The following is a 16,924-nucleotide window of genomic DNA, read 5'->3' on the forward strand; positions in this document are numbered from 1 at the left end:
TCCACATCACACTTTCGCTGCGCGACTCTGATTACCCGCCTTAAATCATCGTCCAATATTTTGCACTCTTTTGTATTCATTTCTTCATAAGTTCACACAACATGGTGAGTGATTATTCTCACGGCTTAGTATCCATCGTATCTTAAACCATTAAGGTAATAAACAAGCTCATCCTATCTATATGATTCCATCTATTATCAACAAGAGATTAAGGGTGATCAAGTCCTCAATTTGTCAATAGATAGCCGACAACCATATTTAAGCATAAACCGTCGTTACTACATAATAGTTTCCTTTTCTGAGTTTGCACTCAAACTCATTAACATTGTCATAGTCCAATAGTTCACTCTAAGTCTTTACAACTCGCACACTTCCCTCTCATTGGCTCTTGTCGGTGAGACACCAACGTCTAAACATTTTACACAATCCGCTTCGTAGTCACTTAGCATCACACACTTGTTAAGTACTTCCAAACTTCATAATCACTAGTATACTCGTACATTACTATTCATCTCGTTCCAAATTAAAATCCTCATCTTAGCAAAAGACCGCGACAGCATTCATAACTCGAGGTTTTAATCTAAATCCCATGACATCTTTCACGTCCAAATGTCATTCCACTCGGAATTTCCACAAAGTCTTCCTCACATCAATAGGTGTTAGAAATTCTCTACAATTCTTCTTTTACACCTGTCGTTACTTTGACATCACAATTACGACTTCAACTGTTCCAAAGTTTGTTCCACCTCTCCTACTAATTCACTCCTCACTAAAATCCATTTGCACTCAAATCATCTTTATTACCGAACATCTCATTCACTTATTCCTTAACAACATATTCTACTCAATTTTTGTTTCAAACAATCGTGGTAGTAGGCATTCCTATTCAATATGTTTTACGCTTACTTAACCGACTTCAGAATATCTCCTCATAGGATCAAAAGTTATGGGTTTTTAAAGTAGAAATAATTTTTCCAAAAACACACAGTAGAACCCGGTTCCTCCCACACAGGAACCGGTTCCTGGCTGCTTCCCATAACTCGTCTCTGATTTTTACTATGGGGAACCGGGTTGTCTTTATCTGGGAACCGGTTCCCAACAACCCAGAATTCCCACGCCTCTGTTTTTATAATGAGAACACATTTCAAACAAGTTTTAAACATCAAATAACAACATATATCATGGTTATTAAGTCAGCTTCGCAATGCCCCAAACGACACTTAAATCAGACACTCGGATCTCAAGACATGAATTTTCCAATCGTTGTTCGAAATTGCAACACTGACGCCATGCAGCGACACCTTAAATGATATTTCCAAAACTCCTCAAATGGTACACTTAATTCTTAAAATTTCTTCTCAACAAACCTTTTAATTATTCCTTCAATCCGTTCAACTCTGACACTGACATCCCATGCCGTACCAACAAACAAGTCTAGTTCTAAGAGCACGCGTAACCGCAACTTCACCTCTTTCCAACATCATCCTGTCACAATTAAATACGTTACAGCTGCTGCAACCATTTTTATAACAAAGTTCACCTCTTTAGCTTTCCGGCGCTTCAAACGGAACTCAAATCGGATGTCCAGAACTCCAGTTATGAATTTTCGAAGTTCTGTAGCTATTCAGCAATTTCCTGCGTTTTGCTTACGAAAATTTCACTCCAAAACTCATTCTCTTCAACTCGGTCACATTCCAAACAGCCCCTTATCATATCTCTTCATTTCCAAACATTCTTATAACTTGAGCAACACATCCCATTGCCGAAGTGCGATTTCTGAAACATTACGACAACAATCCTCTTTGCAACTTGCAACTGAACCTCTTCCGAAACGCAAGGCTACTCAACTGACAACTATGCAGCCCCTCAGCAGAGTTGATACATTGCAACTTCCTAATTTCCCCTCCCACAAATAATCATCAATTACCTCTAATCATTTCCCTTCCAGATGTTCCAACTTAACTACTAGTCAAGTCCTAATTTCAAATCATCTTAGATTCGAAAAACAACAACCCCAACAACGCTTGCACGGTTGCCAACAACAGCCTACTGAATCAATCGTCTTACAACTGAAACATAACCAAGGAGCGGAGCTTCTCCCCCACTTGTTTCGAACCAACTTCCGCCACAAACAATCAAGTATCAACAGTGATCCACTCATATGTCGCATACCAAGGGATAATATGCCGACAGTATTCAACTGTCGTGCAACTCAACTGACTCGACATTTAGTCGGACGGACCGACCTGCTCTGATACCACTATTGTAACACCCTTCTAAACCCCCGCAGAAATATAATAAAAATCAGAGTAAATACACAGCAAGGATGCTACAATTAATAAAAGAAATAGAATACCAAGTCGTTTGTCATGCTTTATTAGGAATAATCCAAAAATATCAAAATACATGTTCAACACAGCGGAAACTCATTCAACAATGTTATAAAACATTTCCGATAAAATCAACGGTACATTATACAATAATGGCAAAATAGTGTATCACAAGTAAACTCTAAGACTATCGTCCCCCAGTGTTACAAGATCAGAGCATGACCGACACGACCCAACATAACCGGATAAACTCTACGAGTCATCCTCGCCGATTGCTTAGGCCGCTACTTCAATCTGAAATCATTAAAGTAAGGGTGAGACTACATCATAATTAAATAGCATTATAAATCGTCCGATATAGAATTCATAAGCAATTATCCACCCTACTTAGCATATTCAGATTTATCAATTCATACCAATCACAAACACAAGTCGAAAGTATGCACCAATAACACAACACAATCATAACACCGAAATTCATCCTGACATGTCACAATTTATACAAAGACCATGCAGACTCTTATGCATGTGGTACCATACATGGGATACACCCATCCAACTGATCGTTTTCATCACCGAGATACAGTTTAACCAGCACAAATTCCACACAATGGGAATTATGCCCACCATTTTGATCCATTTCATCATCGGGATCCATCACCAAAAATGCGTATGAATGAATGCACACATATGACATACTTACAACATCACCAATCCGATGAGCAACATCGTCTCATATAACTCAACATAGTTATCACCAATAAGTATGTACATGTATCATGCATCATTCAAAACAAATCAATCATCATTATGCGATCACAACAATCACCACATGATCAAAATGAACAATGTCATTACCAATAACTCACCAAAAGCAACACCGAATAATATATTCGATTTCAACACCATCTACAATTATATCATATATAATTCACGCCACATATAACGTCAAATCACAGTTATATCATTATAACGTCACCACATTGTCACATTAACCAAATCATGCACACAATGTACAAAACATGCCACAAACGAAATAAATCAAGATTTCCAAAATAAAATCAAGTTATTGTTATTTTATTTACTTTATACTATAGAGTTTTTAATTTAAGAAACAATGTCCAAAACGGCGTCTAAAACGGACTTACGGTTTGAAAATTAGAGTTGTTTGAAGTTAGAATAGTTTTCAAAACGTGCTGCTGGAAGTTTGTACTGGAACCCGGTTCGTCCCACTTGGGAACCGATTCCTGGACCCAAAAATTCTATTTTTAACGTTCTAACACAGTGGAACTCGGTTCCTCCCACATGGGAACCGGTTCCCACGAACCCAGTAGCTGAAAAACATGATTTTTAAGGCTTTTATGCATCCCAAACACATACCAACTCATACCATTACGAAATTGATCATCGATAACATCAAAATACTCTAAATACATGATTCTAATGCACAAACAACATACCACAACACCATGTAACATTACTACATCATCAATTGCAGTCAATTCATCAAATCATACATGTCAGTGTTGGTATTTCACAAAACCTAACATCCCAAATAGAGATTCTAATCCCTTAATTCAATCCTAACATCATCAAATTCATAATACTACATAATTAGAGTAATCACCCCTTACCTGGAATTAGGTTCTTGATTCTCCTTGAGCTTTGGGGTTTTCCTCCTCCTTTGGCTCTTCTCTCTTTCACGTACTCTTCAGTTCTCAGACTTCTGTCCCTTTTGCCTCTAACCTTCTCTTTTTCCCAATTTCCTTTATTTTCATCATTTCACTATTTAATAAAAAAATAGGATAATTAGTTAGTAAGGCCTCTCCATTGGCACCTCCCTTTTTACTAACTACGTCATGGCCCAATAACAATAATTCAACCAAATTCCAAAATAATTCTAATTAATAATTTAATTTCCAATTAAATTAAAATTAGAAAATATGGGGTGTTACAGGTCAAACGCTTTCTCCCTCTCTCCAAACGTCATTGGTCAGAAAGTCAAGGGTTTTCCCTCTCCAGTTTCATTGGATACGCGTGCACAACAGGGGCCCACTTGGACTTCTCTTTTTGAATTAACCATTAAATATATGTTTTCATATTAATTGTTTGTTGTTGGTTTTCCTTCAGCAAATTCAAGATGGCACAGATGGCAAGGATATGCATACTAATGACTGCAAGGACGTGTGTTCGAACCTGTCTTGGGCCTTTTTATTTTCTTCACGTTAGCAACTCAAAGATTCAGTGCTTCTATCCCTACGCACCTCACGATGCTCTCTCAGCACCAGCCACAAGATGCTTGCACGCTTAGATCCAACGCATGCCAAACGCAGGCCTAAGGTGAACCTTCATCAACGCATCACACTGGAACCAGCGCTTTAGCCAGGTTCCTTTTCTTTATTTTTTTTCTCTTTCTTTTCTTTTCTAGTTTGTTTCTTTATTTATTTTTTTATCTCTTTCTTTTTTTACTTATCTTTTTAATAAATTAGAATATTTAGGTTAATTAAATAGATAAATTAGGTTTAATTAATTGGTTTAATTTAGTTAAATAGTTTTTATTTGTTTATAATAGTTTTAATTAATTAGTAATTAGATTAATTATTTGATTAATTAGGTAATAAATTAATACCTTTATATTAATTTAGAATTAGGACTGACTGATTTATGATTTAATTTTCTAATTTAAAATTGAATTAGATTAATTAGGGTAATTAACTTAATGATTTAGTCGTAATTTTAGGTTTTTATCATTAGCCTCATAAACCTTGTTTAGGTCACAGTAAGTTTTCTTGGTAAAACCTTTAAGGTTTAGGGTTAGGGTTTGCATTTCCTTTTAATCTGGTATTTTCGCCTTTTATTCACCTTTACTATTTTTACCCTATTATTTATATCTTTATTTTATTATTATTGCTGTGATGTTCTGCCAGGGATATTATTTAATTAATTATTTCTTTTGGTTTTCCCGCAAGTTTTTGCCATATTATGTAACTGCTCACAGGATGTAATAGCTTAATTAGGATTTTTTTCTCTGCCTTTATTTATTTTTCTGCCCTACAGGTGTTTATTGTAATAGCGTAGGATTTTACTTTCCGTATTTTATTTTCCGCAAATTATAACTGTTATTTAACTGCGTGGTTAGTAATCTTAGGGAGTGCAAGCCTTGAATTAACTTAGGTCACTAATTAAAAGATAATTATCTGAATTGAATCACGTGATTGTGCCACACACACACCTTTAGGGTAATCCCTCTGGTTGCCTTGTTGCCTTATTACCGTTACCTTGTTGCCTTAATTTTGTTGCCTTAAAATAGTCAACTCCCTCGATTTCGAGGATACCTAAAGCAATGTTGCCTTTAAAGTTATTGAAACTCCCTCGAAGTTGCCTCGATAAAATATGATGATTGTCCCAATTGCTAAGGTATCCTCGCATGATGCCTAAAAAGATAAAATGACTATTATATCCTTCCTTTAGACTACCTGCCCTCTTTATGGTAAGGACAATCTTGTGGCGAACGATTATTCTCGATGACCCTTCACATCCAATTGAAAGACTTCCTGCCCTCTCATGGTATGGATAGACTCTTTCGCCCTGAAAAGCTAAAAGAACAAATTTCTAAACTTAGGGTAGTTGCTATTAATTGCTTGCTCTTTTTCAAATTCAAAAATTCAAAATCTTTTCCCACTTCTTTTCAAAGAAACTTTTGCAAAAGACTACGCTTATTTACAAGCTAAAGTTCTTATTCAAATTTCTATTCACACCCTACTTTTCAAACAATTCAAACATTTTGAAAACAAAGTGAGCTAAGCAATTAAGAGCCCATGGATAACCATGGATACAAAGGGCGCTTTACATCTTCCCTTTGTATAACTTACCCCCCGAACTCAAAATCTTTCAAAGGTATTTTCCTGTTCTTTTAGCCTTTCCAATTGGATAAAATAAAAGTCAGTGGCGACTCTTGCTATCCGCGACATTTCGATAAAGTCAGTTCACCGTATTACAATGTCGTCAAATGAAAGCTTCATAATTCTTCGAGCCCAAGTTAAACCTTCTTCATTCTTTCTTACGGAGAGGGGTAAGTGTGAAATAAACCACTTATGCAATAGCGGAGAACATCCAAGGACACAACCTTTCCTTTTTGATACTCGGAAATGAATAGAATGTAATAAGTCACCAAGTAGAGTAGGAACGGGATTCTTACCGAGTAATATCTTGATAGCAGCCACATCAACAATTTTGTCATAATGGAAAAATAGGACTTGTCCATAAATTAAAAGAGACAAAACAGCTTCCAAAGCATCCATACTCGAAGCTTTAGCAAAAATCTCCACTTTTTCGTAAAGGAAATCAAAGGGTAATCCAGAATACTCTTTCTTACTAATCCAAACCTTCTCAATCTCAGATCTTGGCAAGTGTAGGGCAGCAACAATGACTTCCCACTTAGGATCTTCTTCTTTACCAGTATAAAGGATTTGATTGAGCACAGGGAGCCCTTACAAGTATGAGAATTCTTCCAAGGATGGTACCAACTGAAAATCTCTATAAGTGAAGCAATGTAGTAACGGATCATAAATTGAACCATGGTGTTGATAAGAACTTCATCCACATTATTTCGCACCAAACTTATAAGCATGTTGAGAGACTCACTGAATCTGAGAGAACCAGAAATGTTGTCACAGAGAACCTTCAATGGTGTAGGTACTTTCTTGAAATTGAGGAAGAACGGTTTACGGCCTTTGGTTTCCATATTCAAACAACCTACAAAACAATATACTGTTAAAAATCCCCCAATTCCTTGAAATGGGTTAGTCATGCCATGTATGAATGATGCATGTATGCATGATGCACAAACACAATTAAGTCCACACAAATCACACAATTTCCTTAGGCTCGGCTTGAATGGAGTTTAGATCATGTGAGATACCCTTCCCCAAAGGTATTTCTAAGGATAAAGATGATATCAGCAACGGGTTCTACCGAGTTACCCAAAATTGTCAGCCCTCCTAAAGCACCCTCGAACATGATACATACATACCATGCAATGATACTTTGAGAAAGAACCTATCTGAGCTGTAGTATCGGGTAGCGACTATGCTCTCAACATACATCAAGAGTAGTCCCCCACTATGTTCCTAAAAGTCAAGATGGGTTAAAGGTAACTAAAGGTCCTTAAGCTCCGACTCACCCACAGACATCCGCACGAACCTCCCTCGTACAAGAGAAGCATGCAAACACCCATAGAGGCCTAACTTAAGCGTGAACTCTCATATTTACCAATCCTCCACATACATGAAGGAGGTCGCCATGACTATGCCACTTCCTATCTTAGGTGTACTTCAATCCGGGTGTAGGATTCGTCCTTCAGTTAATTCCTAAAACAGCCCTGAAAAATAAAGCAAACAAAGCAAACAATAGAAAACATTTAAGTGAATCCTAAACTTTTAAGGTAACCCCTCTTTTATAAGAAAATTCCCCCCAACAGAGTCGCCAGTTCTGTAATACGGTGAACTGACTTTATCGAAATGTACGGTAAGCAAGAGTCCCCACCGACTTTTATTTTATCCAAATTAACAGAAAGGCTAAAAGAACAGGAAAAACCTTTTTAAAAGAAAACTGAGTTCGGGGGGTAATTTATACAAAGGGAAGGTGTAAGGCACCCTTTGCATCCATGGTTTTCCATGGGCTCTTAATTGCTTTGCTCTTTAGTTTTGAAGCCAAAAGTTTTAGAAATGTAGAAGGAGAGAAATAAGGACTTTAGCTCGTAAATGAGTGTAGCCTTATTGGAGGTTTATGAAAAAGTGTAAGAAAAAGATTTAACCAAGAGCAAAGCAATTAGGGGCAAATTACCTGGTTAGATGAAAAATGTTCTTTTAGCCTTTCAGGGCTATCCATACCATAAGAGGGTAGGGAAGTCCTTTTATTTGGAGGTTGAAGGGTCATCGAATCATCGTTCGCCATAAGGCTGTCCCTGCCATAGAGGGGTAGGTAGTCTAAGGGAAGGATCAGAATAACCATTGTTAGGCAACCAGAGGATACCTCAGCACTTCGTAGGCAACTTCAAGGGATGAGATCATATTAGCGAATCGAAGGCAGCATCATTGGGACTTATGATCTTAAGAATGAACCGAGGGCAACATTGCTGAGGTATCCTCGTATTCGAGGGACTTGGCTATTCTGCATTAAAACATAAGGCAACAGGCAACAAGAGAGGTTACCATAAAAGGTGCGTGGGTGCAACAATCACGTGATCAGATTCAAAATAAATTATCTTGTAAAATTAATGACTCTAATTTAATTCGAGGTTACCACTCCCTAGGATTACTAACCACACACTTAATATAATATAACAGTTTTAAGTGCCTTCAAGGCCACACAATACAACTAGGGAACAGTTACATAATCAGCCATGGGGACGGGGAAACAGGGAAGTAATAAAACTTCAATAGAGCAGTAGGTCTGACACAAATAATAATTTAAGAGAAAGAAAAACAAGTTAGGTTTTAGGGTTACCGACTAATCGAGCTTTGACCGGCTGACTAACCCTGAAAATTGGAAAAGGAAAAAGAAACAGAAGGGGTGAGTACGTTACACATTCATTGGCGTTGAAGATAAACCCTAATTTAATCCATAAGGCAAAGTAAATATTAAATAAAAAAGAGAAAAGATTAGAACTTAGCTTTTGACTGACAGGGCGCGTAGTCGGAGGATCTTGGGGCAACCCTGAAAAGTTATACAAAGAAAAGGAAATTTTTTTAGTGTATGAATGGTCTAATGATAAACCTCACAAACCCTGATTTAGGGCACAAGTTAACCATGGTTAATAAAATAAAATAAATAATGCCCAAAAGCCGAAAGTTCGATTTGATATACCGATTAAATAATTATTGGATTAAATCCTAATTATTTAATCGATTAAAAATATTTATGAAAAAGAATTGAATTTTAAACAAATAAATAAGAATAAAACAATTATTAATAATATTGTAAAAAAAATCAAACTTTCGATAAAATAAATAATTGTGATTTTAAAATAATAAAGTTTATTATTCTAAATAAAAGATGTAAATAATAATTATTATTGAAAAAAAGAAATAAGAAAATAAAGATAAAAAACATTGATGTTATTAAAAATAAAAAAATTGAAAAAATAACTCAGCTGGATTAGGTGTGGTAGGCCTATGGAGATTCCATGGTGGGCATGCAACCTGGCATGCATTGGATCTGTCATGGGAATGATCCTAGGGCCTTGATGTGAAGGTGCATCATGGTCCTTCGCTTCAGGCGTGTATGGGATCTGCAGTATGTTAGTTCAATAAAAATAATATTGGGATGAGGGATCAAACCCCCAACCCTTATGTGACCAGCGCTTCTCCTTAACCACTTCAGCTAACAGTTGTTGTTGTTTATTCCATGCGCGTCATAAAACATGAAAGAAAACATATGGATGAGAAAAAAGCTGCGCGCGAAATTTGAATGGGCGAATAGCACACCGACACGCCATCATCTTCTTCACTGAAAAGCAAAAAAACCTGCAACATATTTGCTACGATTTGGCTATGCATATTTCGTAGCTATTATACCTGCAATCAACATAATTGCCTACAAGCCACAAAAATAAAAAGGAAAACACAGTCATGCTCGTTTCGTTCTCCCGATCCTAACCATGGCATCAATTAGGTCTAATTCCTCCTGCAACGAAAAACCCTAAACGAAGCTCAACAAACCTAACCATGGCATCTCTTAGAAACAGCCATTAAACAACAATCAAACTATCCAAAATTAATCGTAACATCATTCTAAACACAAATATGAGACTCAAATTCATTCATGATGCATGAGGAATGGTAATCGATATTAAAAAGAAATAAGCAAACCGTGATAAATTTGTGATGATTCTTGGTGCTTCACTGCTTGAGGATGAATGGAAAACATTCTATGAACCTTCAGGGATGCGTTTAGACCTTCAAAACACTTTGAATTACTCTCAAACTCCAAGAACGATTTTGACTTTTTCTTGATTTTGGAAGAACTCGGTTAGGGTTTCTAAGACTGCCAAAAATCTTCCTCTAGGGTCTGCACTTGCAAGGTATTGATAATGGAAAGGTTTAGGTTAACAATATTTGATAAAATCTCCTTGAATCCTTGATTGTCAATTTGAAGAAATTGATTGAAAATATGATTTTCAATCTTTCTATATTTGCCAAATTCCAAAAAATTTCAATCAATTATGAGGAGCACGAAATTATATGTAATATGGGAGTAAATGATGATTGGATTTGATTCAAGTTGATCCCTTAAACCATATCTTTGATTTTTTAGTGATTTATTTGATTTTAATCATTTTTAAATAAATCAAAAATTCATAATAAATCAAATAAATCAAATAATTTCGTGGTAATTGAATTTAAAGTCTTGGATAACTTGAGGATCAAGATTGAGCCAAAAAGGATTGGACTTGTTTGAAATAAAATCCATTTTGAACCACTTTTTTTCATATTTTTCCCTCCAAAATTGGTCAATTTTGACAAGGCATATTTCCTTAAATTTTTAAGATATGGAGGAGTTCTAGGACTTTTTGGAAGCCTAAAGAGGTCCTCTACAAGCCACTTTGGAAGCTTTTTTTCATTTGAAGAATTTATCTTGATGATATTGGCTTTGACAAAAAACTGCTTTTGGTTGACTTTCAAAAAGGACCTATAATCTTTTGATCCACATCTCTCAAATGAAGCATTTTTAGACTTGGCATGTGAGAGACAAAATTGTATAGAATTCAATTTCCTTCAAAATGATATTTGGATGGGAAATTTCTGATGTTCCATGTGAAAGTTATGGCTGGTCAAAGTTTAGTTGACTTTCTCCTATAAAAACCCTAATTTAGAAACTTTTGAAATTGTTGATTTCTGATCTTTCCTTGATGAACCATGATCAATTCTTGATCAAATGGTGAATGATACTTCAAAATAAGTATGTTGACAAAAAATCAGGAGTTTTGACTGTAATTTGACCACAGTTGACTTTTAGGTCAAATTAGTCGACTGTTGACTTTCTGAGTAATTAAGTGATCAACTCTTTGAATTGAGGCCTGAATTTTGTCATGGAGATAGTTTGAAACATCATAAGCCATATGAGATGCCTTGGAGCCTTTGTTTCATTGATTTTCTTCAGGAAACCACAAACCCTAGTTTCTTGAACCTTTGCTTAGGAGGGATGTCTTTGAGCCTTGAACTTTGATCGGAGTTTGTTTTAAGAGAAATAAGATGGGAAAATTTTGGGGTATGACATTAACCCTTGATCAAATGATGGATGTGACCTTATGTCATACCCCAATTTTTGACCTAAGATACCACCTCATATCATTTGCATATGCATCATTTGCATCTCTAACAAATTGCATAGCTTGTGTTTGCTACTTGTGACTCAACAGGATTTAAACAAGAAATCACTCATCAGTACAAGTAACAATTAGGGTTTTGTTCTCCCTTCATCTCATATGAACTATCTTCATCAACAGTCAATATTTGATCCTCAAAGGTTCATTTCAACAAGCTCAAAAGCTCTGAATCAACCAGATTAGGGTTTTGACTGAAGACAGCATACTCTTGACTTTTGCTCAAGATTTGACCTAATGACTTGGGACATGACCTCAAGACCCCAAGTACATCATTTTGACCTAATCTATTGGCTCAAGACATCTCCTACACAAGGATTGATCAATAGTGAAATTTCAAATCATCATATTAGGGTTTTGAACTATCAGGGACTAAAATCAGGGATCACATTTGGGAAACCCTAAAAAGCTCCAGGTAATCAATCAAAGGTTTCAATCATCTTCAAATAATCCCTATGATAATATCCAAGGGAAATTGTATCTCAATTCAAGATCCACAGTCATCAATTTCATCAGGTCGACAATTAGGGTTTTTGACCTAATTCACCTGAACAACTGACTTTTTAATCAGAACATGGTGCCACAACTTAAACCATGGCTCAAGGTCCTCCAATAACTCAATGTGATCCATTCATACCATTCATTTGGTGAGGATCGCCTGGTTCATTTGAAATCTCCAGAAACGCGATTCGTCTGAAAAAGTCAATTGTACAAGATCACCATTGACTTTTTGGAAATTTTGGTCAACCATGACTTTTGAAGTTTTAAATCATCAACATATGATATATGAAGTCATTTGATCAAGGAAAATCAAGAAAATCAATCAAGAATCAAAAAGTCAAAAGTTTGACTTTCCATACTTTGAAAATTTTCTAAGTGTTTTTCAATGGTTTTTTCCAAACTTTGGAAGGGAATAACTCAAAATTTCACCTATAAACTGAAAAAAACTTCCAACATGAAAGTTGTAGATTTTGATCCAATGAACAACTTTGTCACATATAATTTTTTTCCATAAGATCAACCATTTAAGAGATGTGGAGCTTCAAAGTTGGTATCTCTTGAAAAATGCACTTAAAATCTCATTTTCTTCAAAGTTCATGGATCTTTTTCACCCATTTCCTTAAAGGTCTTGAAGAAACTTTCAACTAGGGTTTTGAAGTACATATCATGAGCTTTCCAAAATGTCCAAGAGCATGAAAAAATATGGAGCATAGCTATGGTTTTGAATTTTGCCATTAGTGATCATTTCACTTGAAATTTCAAGTCATTTTGCCAAAGTTTTGAACCATTCTACCAAATGATGCAAGTAATGATACACCAATGCAATAATTGAGAGATATTTTCTGATTTGAGATCAGATTGGAAAGAGATAAGAAGCTTGGAAGATTAACCTTGGTTAAGTCATTTTAACCATTTGCATTTAATGTGAAAGATTCCATTTTATCTCCAAATGCCAAATCACCATTCTTTGATCAACTTGCAAGGCTTTGTATTCAGAAAACTTGGCCTATAAATAGAGGTCATTTCCACTCTCAAAACCACACCAAAACCTCATAAATCATAGGTTTCTCTCTTCTTTCTTAAGTTGCAAGTTTCATAAGTTTCAAAGAGGAAGAATTGCAATTTCCATCTCTTGCAATTTCTGAGCAAAGTGTTGCTTCTAACACTTCCTAAACATCATATGGAAGTTGTTTGATCCACTCACACACCCCAAAATACTTCAAATCTCAGAATCACTACCTCACCTCCATATGAACATAAAGTGAGCCTTAACATGCCAATTTTCATACCAAGCCATATATGTCCAAACTAAGCTTCTAAACATCATCCATATACTTCATATGAACTGTTCCAACGATCATCCATGATCTGAAACATCAAAATCATCAAGCTTGATCCTCACTTGAGCCATACAGCAGATCGGGTACCATGGCCACACTCAGGTGAATTCAATTCATTCCAGGCATTCAAACACCTTCCATAATCATCATTGAAGCTATCCAGATCATTACAAAGCATCTGTAACACCTCCAGCTCGAAATTCAACTCTCAGTTTGGCCGTTTTTGAAGGTAAGTGCTATGAACTTCAAACTCTATCATACATGCATCATAAATGGAAAACTGATTTACCATCTTGTTTCTGCACATATGAGGATCATTAACCCTCAATCAATTGCATCATAACTTGCACATACATCATTTCACGATTAAATTCAGTTTTAGGGTTCTTCATGTTCATGCAAAAATTGATCACCTTAGAGCAAAAACAAATGAATTATGAGGGTACCATCATGATCCTTGTGAAAAACCGAGTGAGATAGACCCTTTACTTGATCAAAATAATCGAGTTTCAAAGATTTTCAAAAATCAGTTAGGGTTGTGTTCTTGGCGCCAGATTTGGTTTGGGAAATTCAAATTCTTGATTTAAAATATAATTAATGAAACGCGTGTGTATTACAAGCCACAAGCGTGGCTCAGTTGGCAAGTGTTTTGGTTGGTGAGAGAGAGGGCGTGGGTTCAAGCCCTTGTGAAGACAAAACCATTTTTTTAAACACTAATTTTCTTCATTTTTCTTTACAACTTCATCAATTATTTTAACCAATCAAAACTCATCATTTTTACTTCATTTTTTGTACACTCTTTATTTAATATATATATTTTATGAATATAAAAAAAAATCACAAATATATATATATATATATATATATATATTGGTACATTTTTAATAGGTTTAAAATGACTTGTTTTTAAGTGGTTTTAATACTTTAAATATTATTTTTCATTTGATTTTTTCAAACTTAATCACTTGTAAATATTTTTTGTGATCAAACCCTAATAATTTAGGTCTTAGTTAAACATAAGATTTGTCTTTGTTTAAATTAAGTTGATTTCTTTCAAATTTCAAACCGTTTTAAAACAAACGATCACGGTTTTTCAAAACAAATGAACCTTTTCTTTTTGGTTTTCTTTTATAAAAAAAAACTCTTAATCAAATCTTTTTGGATTGATCAATTGATTTTCAAAACAACTGGGCCTCTCGAATATTAGAGAGTATAAGTCCCATTCCTTTTTCTCTGTACAGTTTTTCTTTAAAACTTCTTTCAAAACTTTCAAACTGTTTTCAAAACGACGAAACCTCGCGTTTTTAACAAAACAATCAACCATGTTTTATAAAATAAAACATGGGCCTCCACATAGGTATAAGTCCCATTCCCTTACATGAAATTAGGTATTTCATTATACATACACCTTTTTGTACATACCTCGATTAATTCGATTTTTAACCTCGAATAACAAATCAAAAATGAAGGTTTTCTTTAAATCTTCCCAAAAATACCATGGGCCTCCATGTAGGTATAAGTCCCAACCTCCCTTGTAAATACTTGTTTACATAGCTTTTGAATAAACTCAATGGGCCTCTCCCCGAGTATAAGTCCCGAGCCCCGTGTATACAAACGGATCATCCTTACAGGTATATTTCCTTCATAAACTCCATTGTATACACACACCTTGTTATATATAATTGTTCATACTTGTTCATATTTGTTCATGTACTTGTTCATATTTGTTCGTACTTGTTCATATTTGTGATCATGTTATATATACTTGTTCAACTTAGTACAACACTAGGTTCCCCATAGCCTCCTATTGGGCTTCGTGCAAAGAATCTCCTTAGTTTAGGTTAGGACATAGAGTATGGTTTCCCGGTGAAATCGCTCTAAGAGCTCAAACCAACTATACCACGCCTCCTCTTGGGCTTCGTACAAACGACTTGTCCCTCCCATAGCCTCCTCTTGGGCTTACAATGCAAGAACCCTCGATTGTCCCTCCCATAGCCTCCTCTTGGGCTTACAATGCAAGGAACCTCGGATAGCCTCCTCTTGGGCTTCGTACAAGGACCCACGGGCTTCTTATAAGCATCCCAATATCCAAATCAAAAACCCTAGGAGATTAGACATTTATCATCTCTATGATAGGAGTATCTCTTCTATATCATCACAAACAATTAAAACTCAACTTTTTGCCACAAGGCTGGCTAATCAATCAAATTTCTTTTTTTGCCACCAGGCTGGCTGATTAATCAAAGTTTTTGCCACAAGGCTGGCTTCGTCGAAACTTTTGCCACAAGGCTGGCTGATTAATCAAAACTTTTTGTCACAAGGCTGACTTCATTGAAAGTTTTTGCCACAAGGCTGGCTAATCAACTTGTTTTTGCCACAAGGCTGGCTAAACAAAAAATCATCTTTATCATTCTAAGCGCCATAAGTGGCACTGCCCAGGGCTTATAATGAAAAGATTTCAAACAAAAACAAACAGATGTATGTGATGATATAGATTAGATACATCGAACATTGAGATGACATTTGTCTCTTTTCCTTGCTTCCACTAGCATAAGTGGGAACTACAATTGCTCTGACTTTCTCAACATCCCTTTGAGAATACGTAGGCACAAGGTCGTATCCTTGGCGAGCAAAACTTCTCCCTCAAACCACTCAAACCTTAGCACCCTTAGACCCCGAGCTACAGATGCTCTGATTCCCTCTAAGGGATATGTATGCAGAGGATCGCGATGATCTTTGCGAGCATAATCAAACGAACACTTTAGGTCCCACCTATCTCACAAAAGAACCTCCCCATTAGCATAGCAAGAAATGAACAGACAAACATAACAAAGAAGCCTATAGAGTACTATAGATACGTTGGGTGCTAATACCTTCCCTTCGTATAACCAACCCTCTTACCCAAGATCTCTCCCCTACTTTTGCATTGCTTTTAATTTTGTGTTATATGCTTTGCATCTCTTTTAAGGTTATTGCAGCTTTTTTCCTTTTCCTACTTTAGAAATAATAAAAAGTTTGGTCGTGACAAAAACAAAAAAAAATCTTTTTTTGAGCACTCGAGCCCAAAGAAGGCATCAGGTGTCTCATCCCACAAACGATTTTTTCCCCGCGACAGAAAAATGGCGACTTCACTGGGGACCATCTTTTTATTGTTTCCAAAGAAAGGGTTAATTCTGATTGTTATGTTTTTTATTCTTGTTACGTGTTTGGTTCTGTGGTTCTGTTACATCTGTGGTTCTGTTACAAGTGATACATTATGGACAAATCCTAACCCGGATTAAGTACACATAAGAATTAGGTGGAGGGTATAGTCATGTATGGCATACAAGGAGTCAGTCCTTAAAAAGCTAGCATGAGAATCCTTCCGC

This window comes from Vicia villosa, unplaced genomic scaffold, assembly GCF_029867415.1.
Source record: "Vicia villosa cultivar HV-30 ecotype Madison, WI unplaced genomic scaffold, Vvil1.0 ctg.001183F_1_1, whole genome shotgun sequence".
In the NCBI taxonomy this organism is placed as follows: domain Eukaryota; kingdom Viridiplantae; phylum Streptophyta; class Magnoliopsida; order Fabales; family Fabaceae; genus Vicia; species Vicia villosa.